The following is a 21,762-nucleotide window of genomic DNA, read 5'->3' as shown; positions in this document are numbered from 1 at the left end:
ATTGCGTGGTCGGAAACGCGAACCTCACTTTTGAAGAAATGCAGACAGTCCTGTGTGAGATAGAGGCCGTACTAAATTCGCGACCATTAACAGCGCTAAGCGAGGATCCAAACGATCTCAACTGCATAACTCCGGGTCACTTTCTGATTGGTGCAGCGCTTAATAGCTTCCCAGTTACAGATTTGGCAGCGGAGAATCCGGGGCAACTGTTACGCTGGCAGCGCGTGGAGCAACTGCGCCAGCATTTTTGGAGGCGCTGGAGTACGGAATATTTGCACACTCTCATCGAGCGAAGGAAGTGGAAAGCTAACCAGGGGCAGCAATTAAAAATTGGTCAGCTTGTATTAATTCAGCAGCCAGGACTAGGGCCATTGCAGTGGTTATTGGGCCGAGTTGAACGGGTGCATCCGGGCGCTGATGGTGTTGTCCGAACGGCCACGCTAAAGACGGCACGAGGACAAGTCACAAGGCCCCTGACAAAACTGGCAATATTGCCAATAAATGACACGGACAAACCCACGATCGATTAAATTATTTGTACGCGCGTTCCTTCTACGCTGTACTTGTTATGCATGTGGCACAATGCGCGCCTTTTTATTTATTTTATTTATATCGTTTAGCGTTGCGTTCCGTTTTTTTTTTATTATTGTAAAATGCGCGCTATATTTATTTTATTATTTTATATCGTTTAGCGTTGCGTTCCGTTTCTTTTTTATTGTAGAATGCGTTTTGTTTTCTTTTTACTCAAGCATTTCTTTCGTTGCATGTGCTTGTTGCGTATCTTTACTTCACTTTGCGACGCACTGAGCGCGCTTGCTTCCATTCATTGTTGAATTCATGTCACGCCGCTTGACACGTTATCATTATTGATTGTTAAACAGGGCTCCATAACGAAATCTTCATTACAACGTAAATTTCATGAATCGACTAGTTTCGGCGCTTAATTTGAAGACATGACCTTCAAAGGGGGCCGGATGTTTCGTGCTTACAGCGACGATCAGAGAACAGCCAATCGTGAAATATAAGTATTGCTCGAGAACATGGTCTCACGCGATTCGCGGCTGAAAATACGTGGAGATAGCCCCCAAAATATAAATAGAGGAGCGAGCGCTCCTCCGGCTCTCTTACCTTTACGTACTTCTCCGCAAAACACACACAACATTGCGCGTATATCGTCAACAGATTTCTGTACTTCGACGAGCGGCACATTCGGACGCCGCAATAATAAATCCTGTGTTACAAGGAACGGAACATAGTAGTTATTCCGCGTGTGGATATCACACACGGACTCATCTATCCTGCGTTACATCCTGCATTAAGAGGAACGGCCTCACGGCTGGAACATCATCTCGTTAGCAATCAAACGTTGGGTAGAGAACGCGCCGGCTTACAACCGGCGCACCAGTTCTCATACTATTAAACAAGGTCAGACATCTCTAACCCGACAAGTTTAACACAAAAAGAATAATTATACTTATCTAATCTTTGTAACGACACTTGATGTGTCAATTTCAACTTATTATTTACAATTTGGTTGAGATGTTGAGGTGTTAAATTATTAATTTTACACTGTTTTAAAAAATAGATCCGTACATATAGTTTTAAGATCTTATAATTTATGTCAATCCATAGTTTGAGTGTGTATGAAGCATAACTCCCAAAATGACTTTGTTCCGAATTTGATAGAGGAATTAATAGATTGTGAACGAGAGAAGAAAGTAAATTAAATTTAAGAATAACAGAGTTTAATAAGAAAACAAAAAACAAATATACATATATAGATAGGTTAAAAAAAAGGTAATAAAACGCAGAATAATATTGAAAGTAATAAGCATAGAATATCACTGAACATAATATGCGGGGGTTAGCTAATTTTTAAACTCTACAGTAGAAAAGAAAAGAAATCGCTAAATATAATTAATTAAATAAATAGACTCCGCAACATTTAGAATAACTAAAGAGGTAAAAAAAATCATGTAATACAGTCTCGATCCAGTGATTAAACAAATAGACTCAGTAGAACGCTCAATAACTAGAATGAATAAAGAGACTCAAATAATAAAATCGCTGTCAAATTTGTGACAAATAAGATATAAATATCATGAGACGGTACGCAATAATAACTGAAAGAAGTGGAAAACATAAAGAAATAAGATTATTAGTAACTATAACATTGTGAGTAGTTAACTGCGAGATTAAAATAAAAAGTTCATGAATAATTTAATAACAAAGAAAAACATATTTAAATATCTTTACAAACATAGATAGGCTTATTAAAAGAAATCAAAATTAAAACTTGATTATTAAAAAGCAATTCATATGAGTAAAATATAAGAATGAGAACTTGTCGAAGCCAATCAGTGCTTAAGAGAACTTGACAAAATCAAGCCTTATAAGAACCTGATCGTAGCAGGCCTGGGTAGATAAACAGTTCATAGATTCTGTCGAGAACTTGGAATTTACCAAGCCAATATTATATTTTCAGATGTGATTTTAGTTAAGTAAAGATATATTACCTGAACAGAATCGTTTGTGAGATAATTACCGATTCACTTTCTTATGTCATTATTTTTCATTCCACTGCCTTCTGCAGTTATGTGATAGTTCCATAAAGAGAACGGTATGCTTACCGCCACTGTGTTCGATCGAAGAATCGAGAACGTTTCTGAGAACGATCGAAATCGCCTCGTGTTTTTAATATAGCTGAGTTCGTCAATTCACCCAATTATATAGAAGTAATCAATTAACGAACTTGAATAGATTTCAGTCTTTGTTCAACACAACTTTTGGGTGAAAGGTAGACTCTTAATATAATTTCTGACCTCAAGCCAATACGATTAAGACTCAGAAAACACATCCGTCGTCAACGAGGAAAAGAAGAACAATGGCCGAATCAAAAAAGAAGAAACGAGGGAGGAGGTCAGCGCTGCTAGCGTTCTTGTTGGGAAACAACGGCCTCTCGTAGCGCCTTTCCAGCGGCGTGCTACGTATTCTTTACTGAGCCGATAAGACGCGCGAATACAAACGCCAAAGAGTCTCTTCAACAGACTTTTAAACAAATTCGAAGTTAAACCGATGATAGGAGAAGTTGTTGATAATCCGCATCTTTTCAGTCAGCGTTTATAAAAATATGAGTATGAAAGTCAGACTCGTTAAATTAAAAAATAACTAATAATTGAAAGGCTAATACGGGCTACGATGTGTGGATGAAAACCGAATAAATTAAAATTCTTGATTAGAAATTAGGTGGTACGTTTCTGCACATACTTGTGCTTCTTCAGCCCCCATCGATTTGGCAATTACAGCGGTCAATAATAGATGGTTTTACATTAAGAAGAATACTAACATCCCTAGAGCGGAGTTTGTCAACATGGTTAATTTTATTCTCACTTAAACTTATTTTAGTTTTGAAGGGAATTTTTATAAACAAATTTTTGGCACCCCTATGGGGTCTTTGTTATCACCAATATTGACAGATTTAGTTCTAAGGAATGTTGAAAATAAAGCACTATATAAAATAGGAATAAAATTACCATTGTATGTACGATATGTTGACAATATTTTATTGATAGCTCCTAAAGACGAATGTAATAATATTGTAAAATAATATTGTAAAAATTTTTAATTCATATCATGACTAGATTCAATTTACACATGAGAAAGAGAAAAACCGCAGTTTAAATTTTCTGGAATTAAACATTACAGTTAATATAAATAATCATTTAACAATAGATTGGTTTCATAAAAATACATTTTCCGGCAGGTATCTATCTTTCCATTTAAATCACCCTCTATGTAATAAAATTGGTGTTATTTATAGTTTAATAGACAGATTCATATTACTTTCCAATCCTAATTTTCACAAAAAGAATTTAATTTTTTGTATTGAGAATTTAATAGACAATGGTTTTCCTCTTCCTCTCATTTTTAAATATACTAAAAAAAGAATAAAAAAACTGATTACCATTAAATATAACAACAATAATAATTCGATGGAAACATTTGTTTCTAATAATAACAATAAAAAAAGGTTTATTGGTTTTCCGTATATAAAAGGCTTGTCTGAACATGTTAGCTGTGCATTACGTAATACTAAATTTTCAGCAGGTTATAAACGTTTTAATTTATATGTTTATATGAACAAATTAACTCAACAAAAATTTTATTCTGTCAATTAAACAGATTTTGCTGTAACATTAAATAAATTAAAAAATTAATTACAACAGCAAAATTTAATTGCTATTACGTCAAGTATACAATCGCAATGACGTTTTTGCTGCAACAACAAAATTATATATATATATATATATATATATATATATATATACAGGGTGTCCCAGTAACTCTGTTACAAGACAATATCGTTATCGTTAATGATACGCGAAAATACCCAAGAAATAAATTGTTTGCTTCGAAGGGATACATATTATAAGAGGTATAATTTTTTTCTCAAGATCATATTTTTAAAGATTTTGAGGTCATCGATATTTTTTAAAATAAGATTGTATATATCTATCATTATAGCGTAATAGCTGTGGTCGAGACGAATCCAACGACCTATAATAATAATACAATGGCTTTCGTGTGATCTTGAGTACGAAAAATCAGAAATTCTGGGAAATGGATGTAAATAATGAAATAAGTACAATAGAAATATTAGTAAAAGAAAATTTATTGTAATAAGTTTTAATAACAGACTCTGTAATATAAATATAAATTTAAATCGTAAGAAGACATGAAGAGCTAAACGCGGATGTTGCTATGGAAACAAATCGTGCACAAGGCCCATATTATTCTTGGTGTACTAACCAAGATATTGAAAATTGAAATAATCTCTTACTTGAGATTTCATGTCAAAAACCCCTTGACCTCCCTATCGAAATAAATTCGATTCCTTCGCCTTCTTACAATTTAGATTTATATTTATATTACAAAGCCTGTTAATGAATCTTATTGTTAGTTGTTTATACACACGCCGGCGAATAGACGTTATATAGATGTCACGTCCGGATGACGGTTCTTTTCTCTTCCTACGCTTAGGCTAGGGAGAAAAGAGGGCGCTCTCTATTTTTTGCGGGGCAACCTGCTTACACCGGCTATACCCCAGGGACGCCGAGAGCGATAATAGATAATAGAATAAAGACCTATTTTCCTGAGTTTTTGTACAGTCTTATCCGAAAATTTAGGTTTTATTTGAATTAACGAATAATTTTATTTCATTTTATTGGATATTTTATATGAATATACAGATGTTACTTAATTTAATTTTGCAAATAGGCTGTGTATTGGTCTATTTGCGTATGTCTCTCTGGTAATTGGTCCTTTAGTCTCCTATTTAAATCGATAGGTGATAGCTCTTATTGTGAGGTATCTTCTTTAGATTTGGATTTTCGGTTTATTCGAGGTAAGTTAATAGATCTGAAGCGGCTGCCGGTAGGTCTGGAGTGTGGCCTTCCGTAGACTCAGTTTTAATTCTGTTAGACGCGGGTGTTAAAGCTGCTTGTGAATTGGTAGAGTTAGGAGAAATGCTAGTCTTCCAGAAGCTGCGCAATATGTATCGAGGGAACAAAACTGTTTGGATTGTTTTGATGCGAGGTTTATTAGCAATCTGTTCGCGTGTTAACCGACGCAGGCACGAGGCTATGTGCTTTGCACAGGTCTTTATGCCGGCTCGATGGTTTCGTTTACTTCGCCGTTCGTTTTTAGCTTTCCGGTTGCTCATCTACAATGGAGTTACCAAGTAAAGATATTTTATCTAAATTTATTAGAATGCGTCTAGATCAAAGTATTTATTTGGTTTTATGTAGTAAAGAGAAGTAAATGGGTAGTTCTCGGGAGATGAAGAAAGTTCGGTGGTGGAAATGAGGCGAATCATCAAGGGCAGAAATGTACTGTTTGATGATTATAAAAGAATAAATAGAGCAGGCGCGAAATAATCAAGAGCAGAACGCAGTGCTCAATGATTATTAAAGCATTGACGAGACAAAAAAAAAGATGTTCGTCAATAGAGAAAGAAGGCGCAAAATCGTTAAGAGCAGAACGCAGTGCCCGACGATTATGAAAGAATAGAGGAAGAAGGCGCAAAATCATCAAGGGCAGAACTATAATGCTCGATGATTATAAAAGAATAAATAGAACAGGCGCGAAATAATCAAGAGCAGAACGCAGTGCTCAATGATTATTAAAGCATTGACGAAACGAAAAAAAGGTGCTCGACAATAGAGAAAAAAGGCGCAAAATCATCAAGGGCAGAACTGTACTGCTCGATGATTATAAAAGAATAGAGGAAGAAGGCTGAAAATCATCAAGGGCAGAAAACAAAATTTTGCACTGCTCGATTATTATAAAAGAATAGGGAAAGAGGGCACAGGAGAATAATAGTAGGATGATGATAATTATTGATCTAGCGACTTCTGAACAGAATTCAGATTCTCATGCAAGTAATGTATTAGAGAAGTCTTTGTTAGTGTAAAAGGTACTTACCTTACGTTGGATGAACTTTTATATAGCGTCACTCTGCAGCACGTTCACCTGCCGTCACCCCCTTAGAAGACCTCGGTCGGGATGCGCGTAGCGAAATCAAAAGTACACAGATTCTGACGCTTTAAAGTTCTTTATTGTAACTCTCTTTACTTTACAAACTATGCGCAATTAAGAATTAATGAAGAAAGTCAACGTCGTCGACGGCGAACGCGTGACAAGGTTTCGTACAGAGAGTGACACAATGAGATGCAGTATCTAGTGTGTCGTAATATGCCGTGTATAATTATGCCGCCCAGATGCTAGGACCGCAGAGCTTATATACCCACCAAAATCGGAAAAAGTCCTTGTGCTTTGCGCCCTTTGGTGGGGGTTCCTTCATAAACTGTATCTCGAGATCATCGGTGCAAGTGATATGTGTGGAAAAAAGGAGGAGAGCCAATGGAATGTCTAGGAGAGCAAGAATTCCAAATAGAGGCAAAATTTATGACATACATATGAGCTTCGGCGCGTAGGGTATCGAGGCAATGCGGTATGGAGGGAGGATGCATAACGATTCGGCCACGATACAGATTCCAAGAAGCGTCGAACAGTAGCGAGGGTTTTGGGCAGACAAAGAGTTAAGAATTATGTCGCCTTAAAACTAACGGTTATAAATTTAATCAACATGATTATTTTAACGAGCGTATTTCAGAGAGTTTGCGCATAGATGTGCTTATTTGTTACGAACATGGAATCGTACAATTCATATAATTTATTTTATATTACTTAAAATTGAGGAATAAAATTATAAGGTAGAAAATTGTCGCTAATATATGAGCGAGAGCGCTGAGAATTTCTAAATTATACAATTACAATTCCACGATGTAGCGGCGAGAGTTCGGTTTATATATTTCGATTACATGATACAATATAATTTAAAGGGAAATATCCCTTTCTTTTAGTTATATTTACGTAAACCTTACTGTAATTTATTTATTATAGATTAGATCTTAAAATCTTAAATTCTTGAGATGTCATTTTTTATGAGATTATTCAATAATCTAGAAGGTAAGGTTTCGTGAATTTGATTTATGGAATCTTCATAATAACTTTATTAAGGCTAGAGCCTTTATTATAAAGGTGGTTGAAGCATCTTATCAATCGTTCGAGTATTCGAAATATTATAATTATATTATATTATTATGTTATGATTCCATAAGTTCTATTGTTTCTTAATTTTGAACATGTTAGTGTCGCATTTATATGCGGTTCAGTTAGTCGCACGAATGTATACGTGTGGTTGGAAGTATGCGCTCCGGTATGGTCTAGTGACGCTGTCCGATTGGCTGAGCCGCTTAGTTAGAACTAGGAAGACCCTATATGTTAGTACGGTTAGTAAAATCGTCCTAATAATTATAAATAATAAATAATAATAATAATATTAAGAAATACAATTGCGTTTCTTAAGTAATTATTCAAAAGGATTTGTAGCGCACAAAGAGTACATACACTTACATAGAGTATATGTAAGCAGAGAAAAGTATAGAATCGAAGGGTCTGAATAGCTCAGTTGGAAGAGCAGTCGCCCGGCAAGCGAAAGGTCTCGGGTTCGATTCCCGATTCAGCGACTTTTTGATCTATATTTTTCTCTCGCATTTTATTATTTATTTCGATAGGGGAGTCAAGGGGTTTTTGAAATGAAATCTCAAGTAAGAGATTATTTCAATTTTCAAAATCTTGGTTAATACACTAAGAGTAATATGTGCCTTGTGCACGATTTGTTTCCATAGCAACATCCGCGTTTAGCTCTTCACGCCTCTTCTTACGATTTAAATTTATATTTATTGTAATAAGTGTTCAAAATTATTTTCAATTACTTTTAAACATTTGTTAATATATATATATATATATATATATATATATGTATGTATACAGGGTGTCACTTAATTGGCGTCCAATATTTATATAGCGATATTCCTCGTAGAAAAATGAGTCGAAAAGTCCTGTACCATTTTTTTCTGTAAAGCATAATAAGACGTATTAACGTTACTGAATAATTAATACTTTATTATGCCTTACAGAAAAAAATGGTACAGAACTTTTCGACTCAGTTTTTCACGAGAAATATTGCTATATAATTAGTTTTTTCTGTAAAGCATAATAAAGTAGTAATTATTCAGTAACGTTAATACGTTATTGAACGCACGCACGCACGCACGCACGCACGCACGCACGCGCGCGCGCGCGTGTGTGTGTGTGTGCTAACTCTGTATATTAAATACAATACGTACAATATTCAATTAATAACCGCGTTACATCTTTTTAAAATGCAATATAATCAATACTGAATATTAAGCCTACTTTACACGATCTACAATTCGAGATCGATGCTACTTACAATTAGTGTTGAACTAAAAAATATTCAAATCAATATTTTTTTAAATTCAATAACAATATTTTAATAAAATTAATTTTAATAATTTTATGTTTCATATTTTCTTAAATTTCTTTTTATCACGATTCGTGATAATCATCGTTATCAAGTAACAGATAATACTTTAAAATATCTTATTTTTGCTTTAAAATTTAATTACAGTAATTAAAATTTTATGCAAAAAATTAAATATTAATTTGTACTTAAATGAATTACATTTGGAATAAAATCTTAAATATTTTAATTATTAACATTAATTCTTTTTGTAATTATTAATGATGGTTGCTCGCTATGCTCGCACGTCTCTCCTCGCATGGCAAAAATCGCGATTTTTGCCACGCGCCGATTTCGTTGCCGTGCGACGCGCGCCGCCCGCCGGCTGGCACGCCTAGAACGTACATCCTACGGTGTAGCCGCGCGCGACGCGTGCTAATTTGCCAATCTTTATTAATTAATATCTCAATAATTATTGCAAAAATTGCAAAATAGTATTAGAATTTTCTATTCAGTTTACTGTGCTCTATCCGCTCACGAGCGTTGGTCAAATCTTTATCAGACACCCTGTATATATATATATATATATATATATATATATATATAAGCATTGTTTTTATAAAACTTCGTTAATAAACATAAAGCAATATTTCTCATTTTAAACAAAAATGCAAAAACTTTTTTTAAATAGAAAAAACCAGCATAAATATATACTATATACCGGGTGTTTCCTGTAATTCGATAATTTAAAGTAACTCTGTTGTTTGTAATGATACGAGAAAGTTACCAAAGATAAATGTTTGTTTCCAAGGGACAAAAATTATATGTAACAAATGTTACTCAAGTCATTTTGTAAGAATTCAAAGTCATCGTCATTTTTTAAATGACGATTTTTTACATTGTCATTGACAAAGAGTTACAGAAACGGAGAAATCAATGCTCGCGTCACCAACACAGATACAAGAAACCAAATACACCAGAAAGTAAAAGTTTTGTGTGTATATATATATATATATATATCCAATTTAACGACATATTAAAGAACGATGAAGCACTTCGTAAATGTTTTGTAAGTACCTGTTTTGAATTATACTAATGATTGATTAATTAATTAAGTAATAGCGAAAATTTACATTTACTTTAAATCATCATTACTTTAAATGATCGAGTTACAGAAAACATACGGTATATCCATGCTTCTCCACGCAAAATAGATAAACGTTTATTAATTGTAATATACACAGAAACACTTATATATTTGATGTGGGATACAAGCTCTCTTGAACAGATAAAAAAATTCGACCGCAAAAGCAAATTCTACTTTTATATTTCTTGGTTTAAACAAAAATTTTTTTAAATAAAAAAGAAAACAAATCTGTATCATGTTAAACTAACACAATGTGTATATTACAACATGTATATTACAATGTGTATATTACAATGTGTATATTATAATTAATTAACGATATTCTGTATCTAAACCAACAAAACAATAGAAATAAGAAACAGGACAAAACACCTACTGGTCAAAGCTCAATTTGGAGCATTGATTGTGCAGTTCTAAAAGACTCAAAATGTGAAGGGAGTCATACTGATTGATTTTATTACTTTTAGGTTTAGCAATATACACCAATCAATGTTATTCATTTTTCACATTTTTACTCTTTCAAAAGTACACATTGATCCCAAGACATCGACTAATGCGGACTCTATCCTCGAAAGAGAACAGTCCCAGCACCCATTAGTCGAAGTTCGATCAAGAACGTCGACCAATGCGGACTCTGTCCTGGAAAGAGAACAGTCCCAGCACCCATTAGTCGAAGCTCGATCGAGAACATCGATCTATGTGGAATCTATCTATAAAAGAGACATTAAGACCATCATAAAAATACTATATATCTACGCTTTTCAACGTAAAATAGAGAAACGTTTAATTGTAATATACACAAAAACATTATTAGTGAACATGTCAAATATAAGCATTGCTTTTATAAAATCTCATTAATGAATATAAAGCAATATTTCTCGTTTTAAACGAAAATGCAAATTTTTTAAGTGGAAAAGAAAAACAAACCTGTTTCAAATTAAACTAATTACAATGTGTATATTACAATTAACTATTCTACATTTTAACTACGAAACAGATACAAAGAGAGAATATTGATCTACCAAACTCATTTATAAATTTAGATGTAAGAAGTATAGATTGCGTATATCAAACGCTGAACCCAAATTAAAAAAAACAACGTTTCGGAATTGTGAATTGACGGTATTCTATATATAAACCGAAACCACAAAACATAAAAAAAGGAGAGAATACTGCTACTTACTAAACTTATTTATAAACTAATTTCCTTACGTAGTGTGTTAACTTCGTCTTTCGTGCTTTCTATTGTTGAGCCTTCTTCATACGATATCGCATTTTGTCACCTGCGTGTTGCAACCAGTTCTTTATGTACTTCACAATCAAATCGATAGTGCAATCAGGGCCTCTTCCTTTAGTTTTATTCATAGTCCCTATAATACGTACATATTTATATTACATTAACATATATAAATATGGTTATAGAAAATTCTATAATACCCCGATAGGAAATCATTTCTAAAACTATATGATGAAATCTTATAGGCAATTTTTTTTCACTCGACGGTTGCTGTGAATAGTCTGTGGTCAATTACAATGTCAAACGGGTGACTCCCATAAAGAGAGATTATCAAAAGTACACTTACTAACTATAATGTTTGCAAAGGTAGAATTTGCTATTGCGGTCGAATTTTTTGCACCTGTCCAAGAGAGCTTGTGTCCCACATCAAATGTTATACAAATCGTCAGTATATTAGAGACCATTTTTTGTATCGTGTCCCCACTAATACTCTGTACTTTTTTGTCCTGTCAAAAATATTATTCATATGATAATTGAACTTCAAAAACAGTGAAGTATTATGTATTTATACTAAAAATTATATTTTTAACACAATGGAAAATAAAACTTTACAGATATACACACATATCTATGTGTACATTTGTACTAATACATGTATATTTATGTTGATTTTCAGATGCATTTTACATACAAACTTATACACAACAATCATTTCTAATAAACAAATATTCAAATTCTTTAAGTCACTTTATATAATCTAAAACTTTCTATGATTTCTTTGTTTTATTTACTTATCTGCCGAGAATAACGATTAAAAAACCCCCCTGTACCCCTTTAAAGATATAGGCGAGAAAAAATTGAGGTGAGTCGAAGTCGGGAATATAAGAATTAATTTAACATTAAAAAATCTTGTAATATTTGAAGTTTATTAATATTAACATAATGATGGTACAGATACAAGATATCCCAGATTTCGAGACAGTTAAATATCAAGCATTATCTAAGACGTGTTATGCGGAAATTACCGGGTCAAATTTACACAAGAAGTGTAAATCGGAAAATACTTAACAAAAAATAACTTGTTATAGTATTTTGAAAAATTCTTGATAATAGCTATGAGATTCTGAAATCACAAAGAATGTACTATTTTAAAAAATGTGACTTTGATCTGGTTTTTGTGACGCAATCCAAATGAAAAAAAACTGCTAAACATCACTAAATAAAATCTTAACCTGTCAACTTTTGTTTTAAATATTTTTCTCAGAACATAAAAATACATATTTTTGAAGATATTCAGCCGTTCTAGAACATCTGGAAACACTTGTACACTACTGATCAAAAGTTTAAATACACTATTGAAAAACGAATACTTTTTCAGACTATAAAACTGAGAAAATAATAAAATTAATACAAAAAAAGTGAACAAACCACTTAAATTACTAAATTATATATGTATGACGTATCAAAATTAGAAGGCAAGATAATACTTATTAGCTATTTTTGGTCGCACCCAACTTTATACAATGCAATGAGCATTCCAATATAATACAGATTCATTGTCAAAAGATAAATAAAATATATTAACAAGGCTAGTTAGAAACGTATAATGTGTATAGTAATAATTCTGAGTAACTAATCTTGAGTAATTTTTTTTTTGAAAGCCGTTTATCATATATATATATATATGAGTCACAATTATGCTACTATTAATCAGCTTCAAATATTACAATCTTTTAATAAAAAATTTATATATTTTATCACAATTTATATGTAATATTTCGGCTTTATAACTCGCTAAACATTTTGGCTATTTATGTTTCATTTACATTATACATATATATATATATATATATATATGTATGTATGTTCAATGTAAATGTATAATGTGAGTATATATATATATATATATATATATATATATATATATATGTATAATGTAAATGTATGATATATGTAAATAATATATGTAAATGTATATATGTATAATGTAAAATTCATACCTTGTTTTTGGTGTATTATGGACTCTGCTTTATGGAGCTGCGTTATAGAGTCAGCGTTGTGGAGTCTACCTGTTACAGAATTACTTCTGTGTTACTCTTCCTTTTATAAATGAGGCACAATCAATTGATATGTGGAAGTTCGTCTCAGAGTTTAGATCTGTAAAGAGATATACATACATAAAGAGATATACATATATAAACATAAGTTATTTTGTAAGAATAAAAAATTTTTAAAATGCTTTTAGATAATTAAAAAGCTCAATTTTTTGATAAATTTTCAAGTGTTCAAAATAAAGAATAAAAAATAACGTTTTTAACAAAGAGATGGAAAGAGAGAAAATGAAACTAAAAAAAAAAAGAGAAAAACAAAAAATTTCTACAGAAATATAATACAATACATTTAGAATACTGTTAATGGATATAGAATATAGGGAGAGAAGGAAGAACGGGAAAAGAAGAGAGAGAAAGCATCATTTATTTTGCGCCCTGTGACATATTTCCTCAAGCAGAGAGAAGAAAAAAGAAAGAGAGAGAGAGAGAGAGAGAGAGAGAGAGAGAGAAAGAGAGAGAGAAAGAGAGAGGAGTGAGGTTGAATAAAGGAAAGAGAGTGTGTAAGAGAGGAAAAGAGATTAATAGTGTTTTGCCCTTTATATGTATATATCGATTAAAGAAAATAATCTTATTAAAGTACCTTTGTAGAATAGTAAACTGCATTCGATAAAAGATGTAAACTCGATATAATTGTGAATTGCACTCGATGATAGGCGAGAGGAAACAGGAAACAAACATCTCGGAGGAAAGAAATGAAGGACACCTATTCGGAACTCCACCCGAAATGAACATCTAGGGCTTATTTATTTGCGATAATAATTGTTATTAAGAGCAGTTGGAACGTATAAGGTGTCCATTAAATAGTATATATAGTTACAAGTTATCTGTGTTCACAATATACAGTGTGTCCATTTTGTATTCAATTTTAAATATTCAATTTTATCTCAAGCAACTATTCAAAAATTAATTCTTTTAAATTATAACATTTATATTTATAAACTTAAATTTTTTATAATTGAATTTTAAGAAAACAAATAAAAATTATGTATTTTTTAATTTAAAAGATAGATTTTTAAATAGATTTTGCCTAATTTATATAAAATGAATAAAATAATTCTATATTATATATAATGTCACGTACCGACAAATTTTCATCGCTCTCGGTTAGATTTATCTTAACTCAAACTAACATCCGATACGCGGGATCGCTAGAATTTGCTTATCGTCACGTATTGACAAATTTTCATCGCTCTCAGATCCTAAACTAACATCCGATATGCAGGATCGCCAGAGTTGTTTATAAACCTTATAAACAAACCTTATAAACAAAATCTTATAAACAAACCGAAATAAGGGCCTCCCTCCTTCAAAATTCATAGATGGAGGTGGTAAAATTTCGAGTATAAATAGGGCTAGAAAAACGCTGTGCATCGCAGTTGAAATCTTAACGAAACCTTTGTCGTAACTATAGTTCTCCGTGAACTTCGACTGTCATCCTTCGTTTCCTTATTCTTACGACTAATCCAGTACTTTAGACTTATAATTTTGTAACCACTCATAGAATAAAAGGTAATTGATAATACCACAATAAGCTCAGTTATTTGGCATCTGATCCGAGTAAAATTTACATATAACGTAGGACATCTCCGAGAGCGGGGAACGGCCTTTTCGCTGACAAAGAGTGTAGCGAATTGGTAACCGGCGCTGCCGAAGAGTGTAGCGCCTACGAACACTACTCTTGGTGTATGAAATTATTTACCATAACTCTCAAATCGAGCTTATCCCTTTCGCTGCCGAAGAGCGTAGCGAATCGGACTGGTCGCTGCCTTGCGTAGCGACCTTAAGTTCATTTTGGGAGCTTCCGTCGTATTTTAACATTCTCATGAAGAAAAGGGCAGGTAAACGAGTACAGCTCAAACGGCTCAGATACCAGATAAAACAAGCGATTGATTTGCGACAAGATTTCTTTCACCTCTCGCAAAAACTCCAACATTTAGAAGCAAACGCCCAAATTGACAAACCTCCTACTATTCCTTACCAACTAACTCCTATTAACGTCGAGCCTGACTATCCCGACTATCGCCGCATTAACAAAACTGATCCGCGTTATAAAGTTTATAAACTAAGATTCCTGTTCGGGACTGAAAACTAAATACACACAACCCGTCCAACTCCCGGGTAAAGTATTTAAATATATTGACCCAAAAACGGACGAACGAAAACGTAACAATAATAAATTATATGTAAAAAAAAAATAAAAAAGTGCAAATTAAAAAGAAGACTCCTATTTAATTTGCACCTTTTTTTATCTCTGTACGATAATTAAGCGCTGAGTTATTGATATTTGAAATTAGCGAATATTTTCGATAGATGATCTGATACTTTTGAACGGTAGTATATGTGTGTGTGTGTGTATATAATACATACATACATACATACATACATATATATACATATATATATATATATATATATATATATATATTAATTTATAAAAAAATAATTTTATTAAAATACCTTTGTTACGGTAAAAACGATTATATAAAAAAAAGCATTTGAAATGAAATAATTGTCAAATTTTATCACATGACACTAATTTCAAAATCAATGCAAAAAATTACCACGCCGAGCCAGAGTACTAATATATCTATATCAAGAACATTATTGCAAAACTCTTTTTTACTGTTTGCAACTAATTTTTAAAAACCAAAATATAGCTTTAAAATCTTGATACTTAAAACAAAATAAACCCAGTAATTATATATCGTAAATAAACATGCACAACATACAAAGCAACAATGTCCCATAAACAAGTTTGCTTGGAAACACAATGATAATAAGAAGAATTTGTATACCTGAACTCTTCGCTGTCTGAACTCAATTATTCGATATGAAGAAAAACTTGAATAAAATCGCTAAGACTGGACCACAAGGACTTTGCATGTGTGACATTCTCAATATGTACAGCAACTTGTTTGTTCTTTATATTTAAACTTTGCTTCCTGAAAAGATACAAAGATTAAATTATATAGCATTACTGATAACATTACTCAATAATGTAACGGAGTAATGTATTCTGCTACAAGTTCGAGGTTACTTGTAAGCAGATGGCAAAATAATAATTAATTTAGGCATTTAATGCAAAAAAATGTAATGATATAATAGCCGACTAAACTTAATGTGTATTCGCATATCATCGTTGTATATTAATGTAGACAGAAAACATACACCATTGCATATCAAATTTTTGATCTGTCTACAGTAGTCTACATTAAGATGCAACGACGATATACAGTACAGAGATAAAAATTTCAAGTTTTTTATTTGTATTAAATTAAATCATTTTATTTATATATATTAAATTAAAAGTTGCTGTTTGTGTAAGTTGCTGTTGGAGATACCTTAAAAGATAAATCCGTGCTGGAAAATGAATAAAATAATGTAGCATACTACTAATGTTGATAATGTTAAATGTTTAACATACTACTAATTTAAATAATGTTAAATGTTATAATTAATATTTTTTAAATAAATTTAACATTAATTGCTACATTATTTTTTATTTGTCTAGTATAGATTTATTTTCTAAGATATTTTTAATTGCAACTTACGCAAGCAGTACCTTTTAATTCCTAAACGTTTTAAAGAGATTTAGGAGATATTTTTAAGATATTTAAAAGATATATTTAAGACATCTCAATCATAACGTGAAAATGTCTTAAACGGTATCTGCATAATATCTTTAAAATATCTTGAAAATGTCTTAATATATACTTTCCGGATATCTTAAAGAAGTCTTGTAGACATCTTAAAATGACATATAATATGTCTTTCAGATTTCTACTAGATATCTTCAAGTCATCTTTAGATATCTGAAAGATATCTCAAAATGTTGCGTTTAGATCTCTAAAAGATTTCTTTTCTAGATTTTTGGAAGATGTCGCAAGATATAGCGAGATATCTTTTAGAAATATAAAAGATATCTTTTTGTCTATCTGGGTTAGAATCGATTTTCATTTGTTGTGCCTCGGGTGAGGCACGAGGGAATTTCTGGGCTTCAGCCGACGAAGGATAGGGATCCAAAGGATCGGCGGACGTCTCCACTCCAAATCTTTCTCGCAGAATATTTCCTTTTTAATAAATCTTTATTGCTTTAACTCTTGAGTGGGTTTTTATTCTGTCGAATCCCACCTAGGTGGTTAGTTAAATATTTCCGCACTCGGCAGTTAGAGTACAGGCGATAGTTTTGTATTCGGCTTGTCTTCGACTCGTAGTTAGATTCTGATTAGCAACTTGTCTTGTCGAATTTCTGTCTGCGACTTGTCTCTTTGGATTTTTGTTAGCGACTGCCTTCATCGCCTCGCTCTCCGTTCGCGGTGGTCTCCTGTCTTTTCTACATCTTTTGGGAGAAGATGTAGAAAAGCTCTCCCATTGGCTAATTTTATTCACGCGTTTTTTATCTAGGTCCAAGCGAAGCAGGTTAACTCTTCGCTTGCAATCCGCGGTTTCCGGCGTTTCGCTTATTTTCTGTCGCGTTTGCGTCTTCTCGCGATAAGCGCTTCGCGAGAACGTGAGAACGTTTCTCAACGATTATATAATGCCGACTTACTAATTTATTATTAATATAATATTTAATATAATATAGTTATAGTCATTCGAACTATAACACATTATTATTTACTAACCACACTAGGGTCAGCCTTCCTCGTTCTAACCTGACGGCCCAGTCAATCGTACGCCGTCCCTAGACACCTGGAAGTAACTAACCACTACCTAAAAAAACCGACTCATTCGTATTAACTATACTAACCATTCCGCATACAGAGATGCGATACTAATACTTATGTTTAGAATCTAATATAAAGGATAAGATTTATGGAATCATAAGCATAATTATTTGTCATAGCTAAATAATTCAATGTTTGTAATGAGGTAAAATATTTAAGAATAGTAAAGCATTGTCTTTCTACGGAATTATTATAAGGAATCCATAAATCTTTCCAATTCCGATCCACGATAAACGCTTGTCTAGCAAGAGTATTCAGCTCGAGAATCGATTCACCGAGATTATATTTGCGATTACCTTTTCAAAGGTTATTTTCATTATTTAGACGTAAATGGTATCAAACAAATTTATAAGCAAATTTTACGTGGATATAAGGAAGCGTATATTCTATTATAAGCATAAATCATGTAACCAGGATATTTAAGGCAAGACTCCCCAAATTGCGATATGGAATTATTGTCATATAATTTAGGAATTATTCTAAGAACCGAATCTTGATAATTAATATAATGATATATAATTAATTTAATAAGTCTTTATTGATACTGAATAAATTATACGAAAAATGATTCCATACACGTAAAGAGGGAGAATTCTATAATTATAGAATATATCTATGCGCTCCATATCTAGACTTCCTCTATTACCAATATCAAGCAGGCGACAACAAGATCACTTGTAAAATTTATGACCTAGTTGAAATTTATAATTACGTCAAACATTTATGCGACATCTGGACTTCCTCTATTACCAATATCGAGCAGACAATAAGAACATTTTATGAAATTTATGTCTACCTAATTTTACGTACCATGTCCCCTTTTTTTTCACGAATATCTTGCGCCTGCTTCGGACACCCCATATTATTTAATGATGCCGATTCTAAGAAATCCCCGCTAAAACGCTGCACATGATTTTTCGATCTCCGATAGATATATAAGCCCTCTGGTCCTGGTATTATTACATTACATCTCCGAATTTTAATTCGACATCTCTGTTACTATATTACGGCATTCGGTATACGTAAAAATTGTAAAGATCACGTGTTAGCCGTCAACCGCGTCGATACATTCAATGTTTGTCGGTCGCGCATAGCTCTAAAGTAAAGATAATAATAAAAAGCTTGAGTGAATTCAAATCAGTGTACTTTGATTGTTACGTGCATCCAACGACCGAGGTCGAGAGGAAAACGACGGTAGACGAAGTACATCAGGTCAATAAGGTTCTACCTCTGCTGCAATAAAGTAAGTACTCTCTTCACTTACAACAAAACATTTTAATTCACAATTACTTTACATAAAAATTTGAACTTTGTTCAAAGGTCGCGCTTGACCAACAATCATCCCCCCCCCCGTATTAATTTACCTACTCCTAAGATCCCTATAGGACTACAGTAGACTCCGGATAACTTGCCCCCCGCAAACTTTCCGTTTAAGCTACTTCTCCTCCACACATACGCTCACTTATATTAATATCGTGTCTCCACTATCTGTATGAAAAGTCGCGCCACTCGCGTTGCGCCGGCGCAACGGTGGCGCTTATACAGTGCGCATGTACATAACGCGCTTACGCCAACAGAACAAAAGCCAAGAAGAGGTGGCATTCGATTACTTTCCATTTTCCACTCCTACAGCCCCGAAGTCGGAAAGTTATCCGGAGTCTACTGTATTACTCTACTCACTTATTTCTCTCTTGAATATCAATATCAGGTCTTTACGATAGTTTACCTTCTACCCATTCCTAGGAACTTCCTCTAATCAATGAACGTTACGATTAATGCGATTGACCAAATTTTCCTTTGCAAAAATACGTTGTCAATGAACATTCCGATTAATGCTCTCGGCCAACATTCTCTTGCAAAAAACGAACATTCCGGTTAAGGCTCACAATTCAACGTCTCCTTGCGAAAATACGTTGTCGATGAGCATTTCAATCAATGCTCTCAATCAACATCTTGCAAAAATTGCTTATCAATGAGCATTCCGATTAATGCTCTTGATCGTCACATCCCTTGCGAAAATACGTTGTAGATGAGCCTCCGAATAATGTTCTTGATCAACATTTCCTTGCAAAACTGTTTTATCAATGAGCATTCCGATTAATGCTCTTGATCGATATTATCCTGCAAAAATCCTAGTCAACGGGCATTCCGATTAATGCTCTTGACTGTCACTTTTCTGCAAAAATACATGGTTGATGAGCTTCCAAATAATGATCTCGATCAACATTTCTTTATAAAACTGCTTTATCGATGAGCATTCCGATTAATGCTCTTGATCGATATTATCCTGCAAAACTCCTAGTCAACGGGCATTCCGATTAATGCCCTTGACTGTCACTTTCTTGCGAAATATGTGTCAATAAGCGCTCCGATTAACGTTCTTGATTATCATCATTATTTTTGTAAAATCCCCTCCGTTAACAAGTATTCCCGCGAAACCTGAAGACGGCTCTCATTATCCTCGATTTTCCGTCTACGATTAAATTAAGAAACATAAGATCTGAAACTGATATTTCATACTCCCTTTCCATGCCAATTTACAAGCACACAACCCATTGTAGATGAACAATCCTAAAACAAAAAAACACAATGGATCAAACAAAATCGTCAGACTGGCGTGAAAGCCCGCGTCGCACGTTCTGCTACTTCTTCGCGTTCCCTCGAAAGACGAGCACTTCAAACCAAGCTTTGTGTCAAATCACGCGAAATAGTATCATTACCGCGTTATTTACTTCACAACCTACAAAAACTTACGGCTCAGAAAAGGGAATTAACACATAAATCTAACAATTCTATAACTACGCCTTCGGAAGGCAATTCTTCAGACTCTCGTATTCCGAAATTACTGCAATATCTCAAACTAAGGAAAATAATTTAAAAGGATAACAATTGTCACTTAATTTTGCAGTTCAAGAATCCAATAGAAATAGGCAGAGTACGATTCTTATTGAAACAACCAATGTTTGTGCCTGTTAAAACAGACAATTCATTATTCAATCATTCAGCTAGTCGATACTAAATATATGGAAAAATTTCATTCTCTTATAGAAATAATTATCGGATTATTAATTGCTCTAACAGAAGGACTTATAGATATTAATCAATTTGCTGTTTTCGTGGAAAATCTTCATGCTCCTAGAGACAAATTAAAGGTCAATATTACTGAATATTCCTTCTTATTAAGTATTCAATCATTTAAGTTCAATTCAATTTCCAATGAATTGTTTGTCCGGCGATAAAGACTGAGGATCGAATCTTGCATCTATGTATTAGAGAACTAGTTAGCCTAATTTGCGATTATTTAGCAGGCGAGCTGACTGTAGATAAATTAATCTCCATTTTGAAGTACATACAAGAAGTAGCACGAAGTTCCGTCATCCCCACTAGTGCCTTCCCTGCTCCCTAGATCTCCAACTCAGCCCCAGCTCTTGGCGTCCCTGGAGTATAACTGGTGGAAGCAGGTTGCCTCACAAAAATAGAGAGCGCCCTCCTTTCTCCTTAGGCATAGGAAGAGAGAAGGAAAGTCACCCAGACATGACAGCAGTCTACCCTGAGGACAGACGACTGCACGTTACCATCCGACGGAGAGGCGTCCAATTACACTCTGCCAGGGACTCTACCGGCCCTACGTAAGTGGGGACCTCGACGGC

At 33.3% G+C, this 21,762-nt stretch overlaps 1 long non-coding RNA gene across 1 annotated transcript; it reads right to left on the bottom strand.

Annotated features, from left to right (window-relative positions):
• Positions 1–11,716: 11,716 nt before the first annotated feature.
• Positions 11,717–16,316, bottom strand: LOC114936789 (uncharacterized). The gene is made up of 3 exons (XR_003820774.2): positions 16,181–16,316; positions 13,275–13,431; positions 11,717–11,780 (listed from the first exon to the last, which is right to left on the bottom strand). It is a non-coding gene; the product is annotated as an uncharacterized LOC114936789 (long non-coding RNA).
• Between the last annotated feature and the right edge of the window lie 5,446 nt (positions 16,317–21,762).

The sequence above is a fragment of the Nylanderia fulva genome, unplaced genomic scaffold, assembly GCF_048542155.1.
Source record: "Nylanderia fulva isolate GAGA-0341 unplaced genomic scaffold, ASM4854215v1 Scaffold117, whole genome shotgun sequence".
NCBI lineage: Eukaryota > Metazoa > Arthropoda > Insecta > Hymenoptera > Formicidae > Nylanderia > Nylanderia fulva.
This window is presented reverse-complemented; position numbering and strand designations above follow the sequence as displayed.